Raw genomic sequence first — 22,409 nt, 5'->3', positions numbered from 1 at the left:
ATATTTCTGACTTCCTTTGTAAGCACATTTCCCAAAGACACAGTGGACCTCAGAGTTGCAAACTGGGTTTAATCAAAATAGTATTCAGATGCCCCACGCATACTCATCATCGATCCAGACTTGGTATTCTGTGCCTTTGTTTGATATGTTGTTCTTGACATATTCATTGATTCACTGATAATAATACAATGTTCATGAATTAGGAAAATAAAGCCAAGATGCTTGAAGATATGAATATGTCTGTGAAAGTTCACTTCCCACAGAGCTAGAGAAATAGCTCCTTGTGCAATGCAGCCCAGCATTGAAAATATGAATTAATCCATTTCCTTGTATCATATCAGTTCCATATTAGCCACTGGTCCATGCTTAGACTTCTTGCAGCCATATTTTAAAGATAGGACAATGAACTTTCATTTTCTACCATGATTAAGAAAAAGGCAAAATTTTTCATTTTCGTATATTCCCCTCCTTGATGGGTTCATAGTCTATAACAATATCAGTACAGTGTTTATATCCCCTGTGGTATGAAAATTAAAATTGAAAAAAAAATTAAATTTAAATTTGAGTTAGAAAAATTAAGTGGAACACTAAGATTCTTCAAAGTCCCTTGGACAGCAAGGAGATCAAACCAGTCAATTCTAAAGGAAATCAGTCCAGAATTTTCATTGGAAGGACTGATGCTGAAGCTGAAACTCTAATACTTTGGCCGCCTGATGCAAAGAGCTGACTCACTGGAGAAGACCCTGATGCTGGGAAAGATTGAAGTCAGGAGGAGAAGGGGACAACAAAGGATGAGATGGTTGGATGGCATCACCAACTCAATGGACATGAGTTTGAGCAAGCTGGGGAGACGGTGATGGATAGGGAAGCCTGGCCTTATGCAGTCCATGGGATCTCAAAGAGTCGAACACAACTGAAGGACTGAAGTGAACTGAAACTTTTCAGAAAATGAGTGAAATGCTTTTTATCCTTTTGTCCTGATAAATTCAGTCATGCTGAAATGGATTAATCATAACTCAAATTCCTAACAAAGTTTAATCATTGACCAATGCATGTCCACCTTAGAATTGTTCATGTATGTAGACATTTATTCCTTCAAAATATCTCAGTAGATACCCATGACCAAGGCCCCAACAGAACATGAATTTTATTACTTACATTGATCTCTTCTCTCTTTATCTAAGAGGTAAAAGTCAAGATCTTTGCCATGAGTGAATAATCAAATCTGGCAAAATGCTTGCTCTGGGCAGTTAAAAGCAAATTTTAAAAAGAATCAATCTACAATTATCCACTTTAAATGATCCATAATTAGGTAACCATAATCCTTGACTTGCATCCTATTTTCAACATTTGGAAAGAGCTCTACTTTATATATATTAACTTGTGCAATCTTTTATTTTATAAAATATGATGGATACCACTGAATCTGGCAGGAAACCCCAGAAAAATAACTATAACTATTAAGAATATGTCTCTCTACATATTACCCATGAAGGGCTAAATCATCTTTTTCACTGAACTTTAACTGTGTGGAACTGGATCCATGGGAGAGGCAACTCATGGCACAATCTCACCGAGGGTCCAAGCTTGACCCTACTTAACAAATTTATTAACTTACTCACTAATTCCTTTATTTAATTACTCATGGAATAATAAGACCATCCCTTTATTTTTCTAAAAGAATTCCAAACAGTTGAAGTAACCATCAAAACAGAACTGAAACACTATTATTTATAAAGGTCTGTGTGCACCATTGGAAAAGCCTGGAATGTTTTATCTTCCCATGGACAACAGCTGTGCAAAACACGATGAATTAGGATCTTTCCATCCAATTGCATGCCTTCCACTGATGTACTATTGGCTGACTTTTTGAAAAAGTGACTGAGATACAGATGTATACATTTGATTACTTATAATTATACTTCAGTATCTGTGACCCACGCACATGGATAAGGACCTTAGATAATATTTACATTTGTCCTCATGTCGTCAGCCAAAAGAATAGCAAACTGGTTCTTTTAATGTTTGTTTGTATGCAACATAAAATTGCATAAAAAGACTGAATTAAACACAAATGTGGTTGAATAAAACAGTCTCATCATTGTTCCATGCTCTCCCTCCCAATTACCCAGTTTATTCAATCAACTATTTATGTAAATTATTTCTCTTTCCTTAGAAAAATGATTGATTGGCAACATGCCTCCACACAAAACAAAAACATTCAGTTTTGTGTGCAAATGACCATCTGCTCCTTACATAAATGACAAGAGCCTTGAGTGTTAAGAATCTAGAAAAACTGTTTTCAGAATTACCGATGTTTCATTACATACCTTACAAAGTTGGACGCATATATCTCTTATTCCTCAATCACTGCCATATTTTTAATTCATAGGTTATATTTATTTTAATAAAGCTATTCACACCCTAAACCAAAAAGCCTGAGAAGCAGGTGTTGTAGGTTCATTTCCCACACAGAGAATAATGGGATGCCGCTCTGTTATAGACCTCAGAGTTGCAGATGGGCTTAATCACAGTTCTTGCTTGAGAAACCCCATGAGATTCATCACTGATCCCTGCTAGGAAATTTCTTTTTGTTTATTAATTTTCTGAGACACACACACACATGAAACACAATCACAAAATTCCAAAAAATCAGATTCTTAAACTTTAGGCTCTCGCCCTATAGAGCTAATAAAACAACATTTCTTCTGTAATGGAACTGAAAGCTACACATGTGGATGGTTCAGAAATCCCTGCTTTCTATCAAACCCACATTCAGCATTCCTTCCTATGTGGCCCTCTCTGACTTAATTCATTCGTATGTCAAAGATGGTTCCATGAAAACGTAATGAAACTGCCATCAGCAATCATCTCCAGGCTGCCGGCAAAGCTATCAGCCCCTCGACCCACATGCAGATGGTGAAAGCAACCGTGACAGAAAAGAGAAGATGATACGAAATGAAATCACTACTATCCTCTTCTAAAGTGACCTCTGTTGTGCTGATTTAGCTTAAACATCATTTGGGGTTTGTGACACATTCCTGTCACTGGTCCATACTGGAAGGGTTTTATGTATTTCATGTATGTAGTACATAATTATTACTTTGGAATTCTTCAGCTGACCCTCATGAATAGACTATTCAAACAAAGAATGTGAACCAAGGGACTTACTTATATTAGACTTTATGCTGCTTGCTCACGATAAAAATTCTTTATTAAGTGATTAAATCAGCTGTCCTGTGTTCACTCTGGGGAGGAAAAAAGCTGATTTAGACTAGATTTTGATTTTTTTTTTTTAATGATTGTTAGTCAGGCAGAACTAGATAACCATAAACTTTGGCTCAAATGCAATTTTTTACTAATCCAGTATTGAATTTTTAGTTATGAATAATATAATAAACATTATTAAGTCCACCACCAAGCCCCGATTAGGATCTATAGGTGATGGACAGGGAAGCCTGGCATGCTGCAGTCTTAATCCACTTATCCCTTCCTGAACTGATTCATTCGTTCACAGATTCACGAATAATAACCACACAATCAATGAGCTGCACTGACATAAAACTAAGAACAAAGGCTTGAACACAACCAAGATCTCTTCGTGGCCCTGTTAATGTAGCATGAATAGACTCAATCACTTTTCACAATAAGGCTCTGTTTTAGCACATAGGGGTTAATCAGCACACTTACTTCCTATCAGTCCCTTCCTTGAGATCAGTGCCCACCTGCTCCTTTTCCACTTAATTTGTCATTATATTAAAGCTGGTGATCAACAGAAACAGCACTATGATCTTAGCCCACAACAGACAAAAAAGACATCTGCCATCCTCCACAGCACTCCAGCCTCAAAGAGTTAACAACTGAATCTTAATCAATGAAGAAATGGATTTAGCAAATGTGGCCAGAATATTAAGTAGGAAGTTAATATAATACTGCTCTGAAAATATGTGAAATTCCTTGCATCCCTTTAGTAATGAATGATCCCTAGTGGGGCTGAGTTGAATTAATCATAAATGTTAATTTATGACACATTCCAATCATGGGCTCATAATTGGCATTCCTTAATTTCATGTGCTATTTGACTATTTATTTTATTGAAATAATTCAGTGAGATCCCATTAATAATCCCCATCGGAGCTGAAAACACCAACATTGATATTTCCTTATTTCAGTCTTTAAGCTCCTTAGTCCCAGAAGTAATAGCCAGGGTCTTCACCATTAAAGCTGATTAAGTCAGCTGTGTGGTGTTCATTTTATAAAGGGGAAAAAAAAGTCTATTATTAAAAACTCTAAAAATAGAGTTAGCTTTTTTAAAATTGATATTTGCAGGGAAGACTAGATTAATCATAAACTCTACTTTATATCATATTCTCATCATTTTCCTAAGAAGGGTACTTTTTCATTTACTTAAGTTTGGCTGTTAAATAATATGAATACCACCGAATTCACTGCTCAACAAACTACAATCAGAGATATCTTACTTTACCTGCTACTTACACAGGAAGAGCCAAGGATCACCTTATTGGACTTACTTCTATGGAACTGGACATATTTTTTTCACGAGACAATCTCACCTGTTCACCACTATGTGGATTTAGGGATTCATTCACGTACTGATTTATTGTGTTATTCAGGGAATAATATTATCATACCCTTATTTTTCTAAAGAGAGCTCAGAATGGATTATTATTAAAATCTAACTGAGACTGTTTACTGTACACTAACAGTAAAGGATCTTACTATTCTGGAAAGAAGTGTATATATATATGGTCATTTGTATATAACAGTTTTTGCTCCGTGTTGGTGCTACATTTCTGGGTGGTTGTGGTATTAAGGAAATGAAAATGCATTAACTTTTTATTACATTCCTTAATAATAGGTAGGACTCCCCAGTGGCTCAGACGGTAAAGCGTCTGTCTACAATGCGGGAGACCTGGGTTCGATCCCTGGGTCAGGAAGATTCCCTGGAGAAGGAAATGGCAACCCACTCCACTACTCTTGCCTAGAAAATCCCATGGATGGAGGAGCCTGTAGCAGGCTACTGCCCATGGGGTTGCAAAGAGTCGGACACGACTGAGCGACTTCACTTTAATAATAGGTACATGATATATTTTTTATATTTATTGATACATTTTTTATCTATGGGTCAATATTATAATAAAAATGCAATCCATCCCCCAAAACCACAAAAGTACAAACACAAGGAACCAAGCACTCTTGTCCCACAGAGGGAATAATTCAGCCACGTGTCTTTATGATGGACCTCAGAATCACTTATGGGTTTAATCAAAACTCCTGTTTCAGATACCCCATGGAACTCATCATCGATCCAGACACATTTTTCTTTCTGTATTTACTTATTAATTGATCCATGAATAACAACTCAATCATAAAATTCCAGGAACAAAACCTCCTTTTATAATGGACCTCGGAGAACATGGGTGATCAGTTCACATCCATAATTCATACAAAATTCATATTCAACTTTGATCATTTTGGGTGCTTCTTCTATTTAATTGCCCATGCTCTAAAGAGGGTTCAACGAAAGGGGTTGTGAAATCAGCATCTTTAATCACTTCTCAAACACAGAGTTTTCCATGGGCTTGTGGAGCATCACACGTTATTAGCCATGCTACCAGCGTGGTTTGTGGATGAACATACAATGTAATGCTGCACGCACGTGTGCTCAGCCACTAAGCAGGCTGCCATTTCGTCCTCCAGGGGATCTTCCAGACCCAGGGATCAACCCACCTCTCATGCACCTCCTGAGTTGGCAGGTGGATTCACCACTGAGCCACCTGGGAAGCCCCCAAATGTAATATAAAATATTCTACAAATGAATGAAATGACTGCTCTCTTTTTTCATTGTGCTCTCAGTTGTGCTGAATTAGACTAAACCTGATTTTGGATTCATACCATATTCCCATCACTGGTCCCTATTTGAGATTTCTATTTCCTGTATACACACGTTGACGCTTTTGAAATACCACTGAATGTTTGTGAACAAATCATCCTATACAAGGATAGGAAATTCAAGTCTTACTTACTTATTTCTATGCTCTTAACGCACAAAGCTAACTGCCTAGATTTTGCTTCTTAGAAAATGAATGTGTGCTGTCCTATGTTCATTCCGTGGAGGAAAAGGGAGAATTAAACTAGAATTTAAATGTAATTTAGTTATGTGCAACTAGGTAGTTATAAACTTCAAACCTTTATAATTAATCCAATATTTGACTTTCAGATAATGTTATAACCACTGTTAAAACCACCACATAAGAATAATGAAGACGCTTATCAAAACTATCTTTATATTTTAACAGTTTAACAGGATAAAAGATAATTTTAATGGATGCTACTTTTGCAGAACTGGGTACATTTAAATCTTTATTTGGGTACATTTAAATACATCCAATAAGGGGTATATATTCAACACATACAAACAGCTCCTATAGCTCAATATTAAAAAAAAAAATTTTAATGGGCAGAAAAACTTGATTTTTTTCCAAAGAGGAAATGCCAGGTACCCAACAGGCACAAGAAAAACCACTCAGCCTCACAAATGCAAAGCAAAGCTGCATGAGGTATCACCTCACACTTGTCAGATGACCATCATCAAAAAGAACACAAATGACAGGTATTGGCAAGGATGGGAGAAAAGGGAGCCTTCAGATACTATGGGTAGGAATGTAGAATGTGGAAAAGAGTGTGGAGGTTTCTCAAAAACACAAAAATATGATTATATGACCCAACAATTCCACTTCTGGGTTTATATTAGAAAAAAAAAACCAAAACACTAATTCAAAAAGATGCACATTAATCGATATTAACAGCAGTATCATTTACAATTGTCAAGATATGGAAGCAATATACAGTCCCTCGGATTCTCCAGGTCAGAATACTGGAGTGAGTAGCCTTTCGCTTTTCCAGGGGATCTTCCCAACCCAGGGATCAAACTCAGGTCTCCTGCATTGTGGGCAGACTCTTTACCAGCTGAGCCACCAGGGAAGCCCAAGAATATTGGAGTGGGTAGCCTATCCCATCTCCATTGGATCTTCCCAACCCAGGAATCGAACCAGGGTCTCCTGCGTTGCAGGTGGATTCTTTACCAGCTGAGCTACCAAGGAAGCCCATATATTAACTGTATGTCAATTTAAATTTAAAAAAAAAAAAACAGAAAAAGAAAATACCCACAATCTCGTAAAATATCCTTATTTCACATTCTCAGTGGTGACTCTGCTTAATTCAATTTTATATGTTCATTTATTTATGTAACTACTCAAGGAATGATTAAACCATATGTCCATCATATGAAGAAAGTCAAAATGGCAAGCCAGCTAGTATTCCGGAACAGAAATATTATTATATGCAATGTACTATATGTTGCTTATCAAAAATGTAAGTAGGTTAGGAATTTTTTCTTTCTATAACATCAGTAGCAACAGCTCAAACTAATAAGATAACATTTTTTATTCATTCAATTATAACAATACATCAGTATCTATGAAGAGAAAGAAAATAAATTCTGAATGACACAAGCATCTGTCCATCCAGTTATTAGTCATAAACATAACTGACTAGATTATGTTTGAGTTGTTAATAAAATTTGGAGAATACAATCTGGTCAATCCTAATGCTTCTTACATGATCTGTCCTCAACATGTGCCCACAACTGTATATTGTCACCCTGTTTATTTAACTTATATACAGAGTATATCATGCAAAATGCTGGGCTGGATGAAGCAAAAGCTGGAATCAAGACTGCCCCCAAAAATGTCAATAACCTCAGATATGCAGATGACACCGTCCTTATGGCAGAAAGTGAAGAGGAACTAAAGAGCCTCTTGATAAGGGTGAAAGAGGAGAGTGAGAAAGCTGGCTTGAAACTCAACATTCAAAAAACTAAGATCATGGCATCCAGCCCCACCACTTCATGGCAAACAGATGGGGAAATGATGAAAACAGTGACAGACTTTATTTTCTTGGGCTCCAAAATCACTGCGGACAGTGACTGCAGCCATGAAATTAAAACATGCTTGCTCCTTGAAAGAAAAGCTATGACAAACCTAGACAGCCCATTAAAAACCAGAGACACTACTTTGCCAGCAAAGGTCTGACTAGTCCAAGCTATGGTTTTTCCAGGAGTCTGTACGAGAGTTTGACTATAAGGAAGGCTGAGTGCCGAAGAATTGATGCTTTTAAACTGTGGTGTTGGAGAAGCCTCTTGTGAGTCCCTTGGACAGCAAGGAGACCAAATCAGCCAATCCTAAAGGAAATCAGCCCTGAATATTCATTGGAAGGACTGATGCTGAAGCTGAAGCTCCAATCCTGTGGCCACCTGATGCAAAGAACTAACTGATTGGAAAAGACCCTGATGCTGGGAAAGATTGAAGGCAGGAGGAGAAGGGGACGACAGAGGACAAGATGGTTGGATGCATCACCGACTCAATGGACGTGAGTTTGAGCAAGCTCTGGGAGTTGGTGATGGACCGTGAGGCCTGGTGTGCTGCAGTCCATGGGGTCACAAAGAGTCAGACACGAGTGAGCAACCGAACAACAACTACAATCTTCCCAATCAGAAAGCACCACACCTAGGTGGGGTCTCTGGTGAATTCTACCAGAATATTTAAGGGAAAACAATTATACCAATTCTCTTAAAATCTCTTTTAGAAGATAAAAGTTGAGAAAAATTTCCTAACCCATTCTATGAAGCCAGCATTACTGCAATATTAATAAAAAAGAAAACCTATAGAACAGTATCTCTAATGAACATAGGTGCAAAAATCCTCAACAAAATATGAACAAATGAATCCAATAATGTATAAAAAGAAATACAGTATGATCCACTGGATATTATCCCATTATGCATATGACATCAAAAGGGTATGTGATCAAAAGGAGAATACCCACATGATTATATCCATAGAAGCAGGAAAAGCATCTGATAAAACACAATATTCATGAGGGGAAAAAAACTCTCAACAAACTAGAAATAGAAAGGAACTTTCTCAATTTGGCAATGAATATCTATAAAAAATACCTAAAGCTAGGCCTTACTCACCCTCTGCAATGGCCCACACTCTGTCTGTGGAGTGTGCTTCTCTCTGAATCTGAATAAATCCACTTTTTACCTATCAAAAAAAAATACCTATAGCTAATATCATAACTAATGAGAAATTTGAAGCTTTCCCACTAATATCAGTATCAAAGCAAGGATGTTCTCTCTCAACACTTCTTTTCAATATTGTACGAGAAGTTATAGCAAACATAGCAAGAGAAGAAGAAGAAACAATAAGTATACTATTAGTGAAAGAAGAAATAAAACTGTCTTTGTTAACAGATGACATGGGCATCTACGCAGAAAATACAAAACAACGAACAAGAACTCGCAAGCAATCATAGCATGGCTGCAGGATACAAGGTAAATAAGTGTCAATCACTTTCCTATATAATAGCAATGAACAAGTGGAATTTAAAATTAAATTGACAAGCAAAAAATGAAATCCATATAAATCTAAGAAAATATGAACAAAAACCATATGAAGAAATCTACAAAACTCAGATGAAAATAACTAGAGAACTAAAATGTAGAGGTATTCCGTGCTCATGGATAGGCAGAGTTAATACTATCTGAACGTCAGCTCTTTCCAACTCGATCTATAGATTCAAGGCAGTTCCAATTAAAGTTCCAGCAGGTGCTCTGTGGTTGTAAACACCATGATCCTACAGTTTATATGAACAGGCCAAAAAACCAGAACAGTGAACACAATATTGAAGAACAAAGTTGGAGGACTGCCATCACCTGACTTCAAGATTTACTACAAAGCTACAATAATCAAGACAGTGTGGTAATGGTCAAAGAACATATAAAGTGATCCATGGAACAGAAGAGAGCCCAGAAATAAGGCCCACAAAAATACAGACAACTGATCCTTGACAAAGGATCAAAGGAAATACAATGGAACAAAGATAATCTTTTCAATAAGTGGTGCTGGAACAACTGGATGTCAACATTAAAAAAAAAAAAAAAAGAAACATAGACACAGATCTTACACCCTTCCTGAAAATTATCTCGAAATGGATTATAGACCTAAATGAAAAATAAAAAACAATAAAACCCCGAGAACAAAAACATAAGAAAATCTAGCTGATCTTGTGTTTGACAATGACTTTTTAAATACAATACCAAAGATATATTATGTGAATAACTGATAAGCTGCAATTCATTTTCTTTTCTGCAAAGAAACTTTCAAAAGAACAAAACATAAGCCATAGACTGGGGGAAAACTATTTGCAAAAGATATGTCTAATAAATGACTCTTTCCAAAACTTACAAAGAATCCTTAGAATTAACAGTAAGAAAATAAACAACTTGCTTAAAAAATGAATCAAAGACCTGAACAGATATCTCACAAATATGATAAACAGATGAAAAATAAGCATACAAAAAGACAGTCCACATTATATGTCATGCTATTGAGGCTGCTGCTAAGTCACTTCAGTCGTGTCCAACTCTGTGCAACCCCATAGACGGCAGCCCACTAGGCTCCTCTGTCCCTGGGATTCTCCGTGCAAGAATACTGGAGTGGGTTGCCATTTCCTTCTCCAGTGCATGAAAGTGTAAAGTGAAAGTGAAGTCGCTCAATGAAGGAAATGCAAATTAAAACAATGAAGTACCACTACACACCTATTAGAGCAGATATTTTGCAGTTTATTATGAAACTAAACATATTCTTACCATACTATCTAGAAATCACACTCCTTGGTATTTACCCCAAGGAGCTGAAATTTTATGTCCATACAGGAACCTCCACATGGATATTTATACCAGCTTTATTCATAATTGGCAAAACTTGGAAGCAGCCAACACATCCTTCAGTGGGTAAATGGATAAACAAACTGTTTTACATCAAAATAATGGAAGGTCATTCGCACGAAAAAGAAATGAGCTATCAAAGCCATAAACAGGCATGAAGGAGCCTCAAATTTAGTATGACTACATTTAAAAAGACAATATGAAATGGCTATGTACAGTATAATTCCAACATTATTACATGCTGAAGTTGCCAGGGGTTAAAGGGAGAGAAAAATGAAGCGACACAGAGGATTTTTAGGGCAGCGAAATATTCTGTATGATACCACAATGGCAGATACATGTCATTATATTGGGTTGGCCAAAAAGTTCCTTTAGGTTTTTCCATAAAATGGTACAGAGAAACAGAAGCTTTTTCACCAACCCAATATATTTGTCCAAAGCCACTGAATTTACAACCAAGAGTGAACCCTGAAGTTGACTATGGACTTTGGGTGAAAATGATGTGTCGGTGAAGCTTCACAAGTTGTAATAAATGTACCCTTCTGGTGTGGGATGTTGATAATAGGAGAGGCGATACGCATGTAGAACCAGGGCGCCTATGGGAAATCCCTGTACATTTTGCGTAATTATGCCATGAACCTAAAACTGCTCTTAAAAAAATAAAGCCTTTCGGAAAAGGGAGCAACATGTAAAAAATAACAGCAGTGAAAAAATCTGCTCTTCATCAAATGCAACATTGACTCTTACATGAAATTGTCTTGTCTGTTTCTTACTCAAAAGTACAAGAGCTTTGATCTATTTAATTTTATTGGAACTCAGCACTTCCAAATGGTATTAGTCTTGTTCCTTATTTAATTATGTACTCTCATAATTGGTCCTCTCAGCGCCTTCCTTGTCTTCATTCATTTACATATTTTATTCACACACTGATTTACTTAAAATAAAATCTATACTCGAGAACGTCAACAGACCAAGAATAAGAACTGACACTTCACTTCTGCTATATGATCATGTCCCACAGAGTTAATGGGGTATTTTCTTTTTCTAATAGATCTTGGAGCTATAAAGCTTAGTAAAGTAAAATTCTCGATTCAGATACCCCAGGATACTCATCATTGGCCTAGGCTTGGCATTATACTCCTTCATTCATTTGCACCTGTATTGACTGAATCATTCATTGATTCACTAACAATAAGAAAGTCAACACAGAAAAATCTCAAAATTAAGATTTCTGAAACTTCTAAGATCAACATACAAATCTCAGTGTCACACATGCATTTATTAGCTTCCTCATTTCTTGGAAATTCTGTAGTCATGGCTGATCCATGCCTGCTCCCTTTCGTTTAATTTGTCCCACGTTAAATACAGTAGACTGAATGACCATGAACCACCCCACAACTTGAACCCTGACAATCCCAACCATCTTCCTGTGTGCTCTCACTGAAGACTCAGTAGCCAAAGTCACCTGAGGAAATTTAAATTAGCTATGGTACAAAAGTAAAGTGGAATAGTTATCTACTCTAAAGAGGATGAAAATGTCCTCCATCTTCTTTTCTTTCACAGCCTAACTTAGGTTGAATTGGAGAAATCTAATTTATTTTTGTTCATAATACATTCCTATTACTGGCTGAGGCATTATTTTATTTTTCTGAAATAAGCATGAACCAAATCTAGAACTTCTACTATTACTTAGATCTGTTTTAGCACTCTGACACACAGAAATGATGCCAAGATTTGCACCAATGGAGAATAATTAAGTCAAGTGTGGTGGATCCATTGTGTGGAGTTAATAGTGGATTTTAGAAAGAATCTGAGTCTATAATTTATATTTTTCAAGGAATATTAGTAAGCCTATATTGCTGCTGCTGCTGCTAAGTCACTTCAATCATGTCCAACTCTGTGTGACCCCACAGACAGCAGCCACCAGGCTCCCCTGTCCCTGGGATTCTCCAGGCAAGAATACTGGAGTGGGTTGCCATTTCCTTCTCCAGTGCATGAAAGCCTATACTAGATCAATCATAAACTTTGATTCATGACACATTTTAATCAAAGGGCCCAGAATGGCTAGCATGTTATTTATTGACTTATCTAGAACTCAACAGAAGAATATGAAATGGTGATTAAAAGAATCCCACAGTACACTCTCTCCCAACATGGTAAGAATCTATCAATGTATAAACTATAATGGAAAAGAATATATATGTGTATATATGTATATAGATAGATATGTAACTGAATCACTGTGATGTACAGTAGAAATTAACACAATATTGTAAATCACCTATACCTTAATAAAATGTTTTTTAAAAAAGAATCTAGAGCATTCTTCCTAATAGTACATGTCACTTGTGCAGGATGGGATTCATTTAAACACTTCTTACATGGCACATTTTTACCAATAGTGTATGCTAGACCCTCTATTATATATTTCTTTATCCAGTCATTCTTTACTTATTCATTTACTCTTGTATGCATGAATAATTTAAACTTCAATTTACTTTTCCACAGAAAACACAGTATGATCTGTCCATGAACAGCTCAAATTGTAATACGATTAGATGCAACTATACACGTGAATCGGAGATAAAGTGGGAAGAGCCTAGCTGCTTTTTTTCTTCATCTGAATATCAATAAGGAACAAGAGGACAAGTGAGCCGCATGGTTTTGTAACACACCTTCCTCAGTGGCCCCTGTTTTACCTTGCTACTGCTACTGCTAAGTCGCTTCAGTCGTGTCCCACTCTGTGCGACCCCATAGACGGCAGCCCACCAGGCTCCACCGTCCCTGGGATTCTCCAGGCAAGAACACTGGAGTGGGTTGCCGTTTCCTTCTCCAATGCATGAAACTGAAAAGTGAAAGTGAAGTCACTCAGTTGTGTCTGACTCTTCGCGACCCCCTGGACTGCAGCCTACCAGGCTCCTCCGTCCATGGGATTTTCAAGGCAAGAGTACTGGAGTGGGTTACCATTGCCTTCTCCATCATTACTCCCAGACATAACCAATTAGATCATATCCTCTTATTTTCAATAAGCAGTCAGCACTTCTCAAATAATGCAGAACATTGATTTCCAGGTATTTATCTCTGTATGCTATTTATCCAAATAGATTTACATTGGAATTGAGCACTTTAGAAATGTATTAATAACAAAAATATATTAAACACTCATAATTGGACCACATATGGCTTTCCTTGTCTTCTATATAGATATACTTACTCATTCATTAATTCACTTATAGTAATACCATCCAGACCTATGAATATTAACAGCCTGAGAAAAAATCCTGAGCATTAACTTCTGTTCTACAGGCATTAACTAGGTCGTTGACCTCAGAGTTACAGGGTTTAACCAAATCATTTATTCACACACACCTCAGATATGCATTGGTTCAAACTTTGAACCTTTCCATTCATTCGTACCTTTGTTTACTGATTCCCCAATTAAGTCACTAGTAATAATAAAGTCAACGTGTAAAATTCAAAAAACCCCTAAAAACAACATCCTAGAATATTACTAAGGTCTACCTATAGGCTTATTTTTCATAAAACTAAGATGTTACGTCTTTTTTGCAGCAGATCACAACATTATACAAAGAGATGACCAGTTTCCTTGCTTCGTGTCAATCCCATATTTATACTTTATCTACTATGCCTGTCCTTCATTCCCTTAATTTTCCCATGTTTTAAAGATGATACATATGGTAGCCAGCCTCCAAGACGGCGCCCAAGGATTCCTGGCTCCTGGTACTCGGAGCCTTGCAGTCTCCTCCCATATTAAATCATGCCTGGCCTCTATACCCAACAGAATACTTGACAGGCTGGCAGTGTATGACCTCTGAATCTTAATTACACATACACTGCGCTTTCTGCCTCCCTTTCTCTTGTATTGATTGCTCTTGGGGAACTCAGTTGTCATGTTGTAAGGACACTCAACCAGTCCTGATGAGAGGTCCCTGTATAAAGAAACTGTGGTCTCCCTGCCAAGGACCAGCACGAACTCTATAGCCTTCCGAGTGACTCATGGAGGCAGATCCTCTCGCCCAAGCTTTCACATATCTGCAATCCTACCTGACATCTTGACTGCAACCTCACAAAAGACCCTAAACCAAAACTGCCCACTAATCCTCTCTAGATTCCTGCCCCATAGAAAATGTGATGCATAACAAATATTTACTGTTGTTTTCAGTTGCTCAGTTGTAGGGTAATTTGTAACACAATAAAAAAACTGATACAATACAATGATCAACCACCAAGTGTCATATCTCACAATGAGGACATTGATACTATATTATCTCATCCTATCTACTCTCCTTTCAAGGAGTTATGACCTAGCTCTTTATCACTGATGCAAGGTTTAAATTAACCATGGTATAAAATAAAATAAAATATTAAAAACACTGAAGATGAATAAAAGTTCTCCATCATTTTTAATGGACCTCAGGTTACTCATAAAACTTGGTTAATTACCACTTTTGGCGTTGCATGGCATCCTTTGGTCTTCCCCAGTGGCTCTGCAGTAAAGAATCTACCTATGATGCAGGAGACACAGGTTCAATCTCTGGTTCAGGAAGAGCCCCTGGAGGAGGAAATGGCAAGCCACTCCAGTATTCTTGCTGGGAAAATCCCATCACAGAGGAGCTATAGTCCATAGGGTCACAGAGAGTCGGACACGTGGTCTTCTTTGATTTTATGTATTTAGCTCTTTTTCCTTCGACATAATGTCAGGATGAATGAATCTTCTTACCCAAGGACATGAATTTTGACCACTGTCGTCTACCAAAGGCTCTCGATAACTTGTGTGTGCTCAGTCACTTAGTCATGTCTGACTCTTTGCGACCCCTCGAACTGTAGCCTGCCAGGCTCCTCTGCCCATGGGAATTCCCAAGCAAGAATACTGGAGTGGGTTGCCATTCCCTTCTCCAGCAGATCTACCCGACCTGGGGATCAAACCCAGGTATCCTGCATTGCAAGCAGATTCTTTTCCATATGAGCTACAGGGAAGTTCCTCAATCCTCTACCCAAAGGTAAAAATTAAACTCTTAAGACTATTGAACAATTAAATCAGCTAGAGAGCTTTCTTTCTGTGATATAAGATGCACATTTTTATAAAGAATGGAATAGGATAAATTTAACTTTTTAAAACAAGCTGGAGTCACGAGGTACTAGATTAATCATAAACCTTGGATCCTATCACATTCTTATTATAGATTTTGTATATATTGACTTGTTTACTGCTTAATTTTTAATTAATACAGCAAATGCTGTTAAATCCAGCACCTAACACAAGAATAATTAATGTAACTGGTATTCTATCGATCTATGTACTCCCTAACCACACAGTTCACAGCCTCATTCATCTTTTTTAAAGGACCACATTCATGCATTGCTTAGAGTAGGCTGTGAAATATTGGTGTAATATTTACCTTAATTTTTCAATGACTTTTATTTTTTTCTTATCTAAATACTCCAAGAATAACTTGATAAGACAAGAATTCTTTTTTCATTGAAAATGGTTTATCATTACCTCTGTTTAATGACACCTGCTCCTCACGGACTCATGTACTACCTTCTTTTAAATCATTGACCAAAATATGAACTCATTCATTCATTTACTTTTAACAACACATTCAAAACGAATTCAAGCCAGGACCCTGAAAGAGAACACTGACTAACACCAGTATCTTTCCATACACTCATTCTCCACAGACAACTGGTTAGATCCTTTCTTGTTTCATTTTAAACAATAGGCAGTAAACAGAGTGATTTGATCATATACACTAACATATTCAATACTTATCTATGTTTGGCCTTTTTTCAATTAGGCACTTATTTAAACAATTCTTTTTAATGTGAATGGTTTGTTCCTTTTCTAAATAACCTAACAACTAACTACCCAACAGCAATCCAAAAGCAACACGGATTCTTGTAATAGCATATCTCCTCTATGGAAAACTGTTACGTAAGACCTGATCTATTTAGGTTAGATTAGTACTTCAGGAAATAATATATTAATAATCCTTGCTCCCTGCTGACTTGAATCATTGATCATCATTCATTTACACTTCATTTATTCTTGCATTGCTTTACTTAGGATACATTTCACAGACACTAAGAAATAAAGCTCATAAAATGCATCTTTGATTACTCCTGACTTTTGCTGTAAGTCCCTTTTCCACTAAGGAAATAAGATTTCTTTTTTCTAATGAATCTCAAAGTTACAAAGCTTCATCAAAATCCTTGACTCACACATCTCAGATACTCATCATTAGTCTATATTGAACATCTTTTTCTTCCTTTTTTATGTATTGTTTATTCTTTTATATAATGATTCACTAATAATAATATAATCCATCCTCATGAATCAAAAACCCCAAGAACAACATCTTTGACTATCACTAATAACCATCTATATATGCCCACTTCCCACTGTGCCAAAAGACAACATTTTTTCAATATTCTTATATATTTGCTTTTTGCACATATAAATTAATCAGCACCCTTGCATCATATGAGTCCCGTTAGTCCATTAGCTTGGCCTTTTTCATTTAAAGACAACGCAATGAACGACTTAGGGATTCATAATCTCACTCCACAACTAGACAATTTTGTCCATCTTCCAATGTGCTCCTCTGTCAAAAAATGAACAGCCTAAATCTTTACCAATTGAGCAGTACTTGAAATGCACTGCCAAACTAAAACGCAAGGTAAAGCAGCCCTGGAAATGAAGAAAACACCTGCATCTTTTTTATTGAATTTTAAGAGACCTAAAAAATTAATCAATCATAATCCCCAATTCTGGCCCACGTTGGTGTTACTTGGTTTTATTTATTAATATATCCATTTATTACTTTGAAAAATTTAAGTGACGCCCATAAACTAACCTCTCAACCCGAGAACATAAACTCTGTCACTTACATCACTGTTCTGTCCTTACCCACCAAGTGTGTAAAAGCCAAGATCTTCAGCACTAGATAATGGTTAAATCATCTGTAGTATGCTCACCTGGTGAAAATGTAGACTTTCAAACAGTTTTCTTTAATGGAAGTTAGTTTTTCAGTGTTAATTACTAATATAAACTTTGGTCATTTAATAATCTCATCATTGCCCAAGAATGGCACTCTTTATTGACTCACTTAATTTTTATTTTTAAATAATACAGTGAATACCAATGTGAGACTACAAACCTTTATCAATTATAAATATGTGTCTGCTGCTGCTGCTAAGTCACTTCAGTCATGTCCGACTCTGTGTGACCCCATAGACGGCAGCCCACCAGGCTCCCCCGTCCCTGGGATTCTCCAGGCAAGAACACTGGAGTGGGTTGCCATTTCCTTCTCCAATGCATGAAAGTGAAAAGTCAAAGGGAAGTCGCTCAGTCGTGTCCGACTCTTAGCGACCCCATGGACTGCAGCCTACCAGGCTCCTCCGTCCATGGGATTTTCCAGGCAAGAGTACTGGAGTGGGGTGCCATCGCCTTCTCCGAGTATGTGTCTACATACTCCCTATCCGTAAATCCAACAACTTGGTGATTGCTTACAATGGACCTCACCTGTGCAGCATTGGATAAGTGTAGATCTTTATTTTACAGCATATTCTCACCAGTTCACATGATTTTTTCTGAGTTATAATGTCTAGTGATTCATTTATTGATTTCTGTATATAACTAGGCATGAAATAGATTATTTACAAATTTGTCTAAAGAATTTCTCCATGTAAATTTTGTATGTGTTCTTAGCCAAAGTGGGGAGGAACCCAGAGTTCTCCTTCTTTATCTTGACAGTATTTGGATATATCCGGAGTACACATTAGATCTGGTTCCAGACACATGTTCCTCCCTGGCCCCTCTTTGGTCTTCTTTTGAATAACTAGTCTATATATAAAATGCATTCCTTTCTTCTCTTGTAACAATATATCAAGATCAATGAAAAAACACCAAAGTACTGCATAAGAGCACTGGATATCCTTCTTAATGCTCATAGCCTATTGACGTAACTGACTAAATCCTCTTTTGATGTTTTTTAAATAAAACTCAGTGAATAGAGATAGATTAATCTTAACTCTGATCATATGACGAAGTCTAATTTTGCTTTATGTTTGGCCTTCTCGCAATAAAACAACTATGTAAGCAACTCTTGATGTAAACTTTTTTTGTTGTTCTCTTATCATTAAACCAGCAAAACCAGCAATGAAAGCAGCCACCTGGACTCTTCGTTATCTCTGGATTGTCCCCGTGGATGAGCTCAGAGCTTTTATCTGGTCATCTACAGAACCCCATGTTTCAAACATGCACTAATGATAATCTCTGCTTTATTGCATAATTCCATAATTGGTCTCTGCATGGCCCTCCTTATCTTCATTTATATACTTATTTATCCATTTCTGATTTCATTTCCCAAAGAGTTTACCTTCCGCCTTTTTCTCAAAAGGCCACCGATTTCAAGATAGGAATTAATTACAATTTTGGATTCAGACCTAACCCTCACTCTAGGAGTCCTCATTGATGGGTCCAAGCTCAGCACTCATTTTCCTCAACCATTTACCCCTTTGTGTATTGATTCATTCACTAGTCCAGTAATAACACAATCGCTACACATACAACATAAAATCTTCAAAGTATGATTCTTGAATGCTACTAAGATCTATCTACATGCTCATTTCCTATAGAACTACTAACATGAGACCTCCTTTTCCAATGACCCTCAATGTGGACATACGTGCTCCCTCCCATGGAGATCTTTTGAAGGGAAAATGTTGAAATCAACTGTCATGTAAATATAAAAGAATAGCAAACATCCTCAAAATATGTGAAGCATTTTCCAAATTTTTGGAGGACTCATCAGTTGTACAAAATTGAATTAAGCATTACCACCTATGGTTCATTAGCTAGTCTGTCACTGGTACTGTACAGCATTCTTTAATTTTATACTTTTATGTAGCTATCTAATATTTTTTGAAATATTTCAGTGAACAATGAACAAATTCTCCTAACCAAGAACATAAACTTGGAATGTTACCCAACTTGGTATATATGCTTCTTAAACAGAGTAATATCACCCAAATGCTTCTTCATTAGATACGATTAAGTCAGTTACAGTGTATTAATTCTGAAGTGAAATGGAAGCTTTAAAAATAATGAAAAATCATGAATTTAGGTATGTTTAGAGGATACTAATTGCAGAGTTCTAGATGAGACCTAAAGCCTGTTTCATGTCTTTGACCCAGGAACATCACTATTTTTTATTTACTCAATTATTTAATTTTCATTTTAAGCTATATACTGAACACCACTGAATCCACAATCTAACCCACAGGTCAGAACTTTAAAGTCAGATTTTCTTCTTAATGAATCTTTCTTGTGCAAATCAGATAAATTTTAATCTTTGTTTTTCATGGCCCAAGCTTGACTTGTCTTTATGTATTCATTCACTCACTCATTCATTCATTCATTTAATTACTCGTGGAATAAGTTCACCAGCTGCTCATTTTATAAAGAAAACAGAAAATGCTAAAATGGGCAGCAACCCAGAAACAAAATACTATTATGTGCATCTGTCTATGTGCACATTATGCAAAACAGGAAAAGCCTGGATTTTTTTTTTAAGTATGAAAGTCAACTGTGGAAAACAGGATAATCACTATGTTTATTCCATAATAGAGCGCCTCATTGGTGTGCGATTTGCATCTTTCAAGTAAAATATGAATCTATTCATTCATTCACTAACAGCAATATATAATTATAACATGTCACTATTATAATTATAACTCACTGGACAAAAACTTTCCAGTAATATTAGCATGTGATCATATACTCACAGTCAACCATCTTAAATTAGCCATAACTCTTGTTATAGGACTTATTCGCATCACTGGTCCATGATTTTCTTTCTATTTGATATTTAATTATTTGTGCAAACATTTCGCCCTTTTCTTAACAAAATAAACAATCAGCAACCAACCATCAACCCATCAATCCATCATAACAGTATTCAATCTTGGACATACTTGTCTATTTGCTCCCTGCCAAAAGAGGTAAAATCTTGATATATTTATTTTCCTAGACCTCAGTGCTTCAGAAATATTTGAAAACATATTCTCATAAATGAACAATGTATGGCTTTCCTGTCTTCATTCCTTCCTTCCTGACTTTCTCTACTCATGCATTACTTCACTTATAATAAAGAAAATCCATACCCAAGGAACACAGAGCCTAAGAACAAAATCCTGAATACTCCTTTCTTATGCCACAAGCACCTTTATCTAGAGGGAATAACTAGATCTCCTCTGATAACGACCTCAGAGCTACAGAGTTTAATCAGAACTCTCAAGTCAGACAGTCCAAGACACTCATCATGGATCCAGACTTGGCATTTTTATCTTCTTCATTCACATCATTCCTTCAAGATCATTTTTACATGAATAAATTATAATACAAGCAATATCCATGAATTATAAATGCCAAGAACAAGATGAGTGATAGATACTAAGTTGAGTCTACTTATTATTTGTCGCACAGAACTAATACATTTACTGTCTTCTTTCAATGCACCTCCATGTTGCACAAACAGATCATCAACAGGTGTGTTTCAAAGCAAAACCATATTGATAATAGGCTTCTGCTTATCTCTTTACCCAATCTGTCCATATTTTAAAGGTAGTAGAATAAAAAACTATGAACCGCCATCTTCCCTTACAACTATAACAATGTAATTTTCTTTCTGAGTTCTCCATCCTCAGCAAATAAACGATCTTGATCTTCCTCAAGGACTGGATGTCCAAATATACTTCGGGGTCCTACTAAAATGGGACATTATGTGGCCCTAAAAATTATTAATCATGAACCTCAGTGCATAACATCCCCCTCTTGATCAACATTTGGTGTTCTTTAATTTTATTTATATAAGTGAAACCAGTTTTTTTTAAAAATAATTCCTTGAAAATCCATGAACAAACTTCCCAAATTGAGAACATGAACTTCAACAGTTATTTATATTGATCTTTGTGCTTTTTACTGACAATGGCAACTGCTAAGAGACTGGCCATTAGAGAATACTTGAGTTGGCTGTGGTATGTTCATGCAGTAGAGGAAAAGCCAATTCCACACAGTCTACAGTAGATGTTTTTAAAGGGATGTGAGCTTTGCACTGCCAGATTAATCATAAACTTGAATCATATCACATTCTCATAATTGGTAGAAAAGCTGCAATCCTTTTTATTTATCAACTTATTTGATTTTTCATTTTAAGCTATGTAGTAATAAGCATCACTGAATCCAATACCCAAGTCAAGAACAGAGGTTTTAGATATCACAGGTGCATAGTTGTATATTCTCTGCTCTTAAGTTAATGGCCTACTAATTATTTTCATGAATTTTGTGCAGAATTGGATAGCTTTTTAAAACTAGTGTTATGGCACATTCTCACAAATAATCCTAGCTTTATCTTACTCTATGCCTTTACAAAGCCTTTCATTTATATATTTAGTTTGTGATGGAATAATCTGACCATTGATTTATTTTCCTAAAAAATATATCACTTATAGTAAGATATAAAATATATTGTATAAATATCAAATATGTAATAAAACATATACTGTGAATATA

General features: G+C 36.3%; 1 long non-coding RNA gene and 4 other non-coding genes across 10 annotated transcripts in view; all 5 read right to left on the bottom strand.

The window, feature by feature from the left end:
* LOC133234600 (uncharacterized) overlaps nucleotides 1–22,409 on the bottom strand; it is an 81,898-nt gene that overhangs the window by 22,798 nt on the left and 36,691 nt on the right. The gene's annotated exons all lie outside the window — the stretch shown is intronic.
* On the bottom strand, nucleotides 43–117 carry LOC133234801 (small nucleolar RNA SNORD113/SNORD114 family). The gene has a single exon (XR_009732302.1). It is a non-coding gene; the product is annotated as a small nucleolar RNA SNORD113/SNORD114 family (small nucleolar RNA).
* LOC133234817 (small nucleolar RNA SNORD113/SNORD114 family) lies at nucleotides 2,500–2,574 on the bottom strand. The gene has a single exon (XR_009732316.1). It is a non-coding gene; the product is annotated as a small nucleolar RNA SNORD113/SNORD114 family (small nucleolar RNA).
* On the bottom strand, nucleotides 5,258–5,332 carry LOC133234812 (small nucleolar RNA SNORD113/SNORD114 family). The gene has a single exon (XR_009732312.1). It is a non-coding gene; the product is annotated as a small nucleolar RNA SNORD113/SNORD114 family (small nucleolar RNA).
* LOC133234821 (small nucleolar RNA SNORD113/SNORD114 family) lies at nucleotides 17,013–17,083 on the bottom strand. Its single transcript, XR_009732318.1, has one exon. It is a non-coding gene; the product is annotated as a small nucleolar RNA SNORD113/SNORD114 family (small nucleolar RNA).

Source organism: Bos javanicus, chromosome 21 (assembly GCF_032452875.1).
Source record: "Bos javanicus breed banteng chromosome 21, ARS-OSU_banteng_1.0, whole genome shotgun sequence".
NCBI classification, from domain to species: domain Eukaryota; kingdom Metazoa; phylum Chordata; class Mammalia; order Artiodactyla; family Bovidae; genus Bos; species Bos javanicus.
This window is presented reverse-complemented; position numbering and strand designations above follow the sequence as displayed.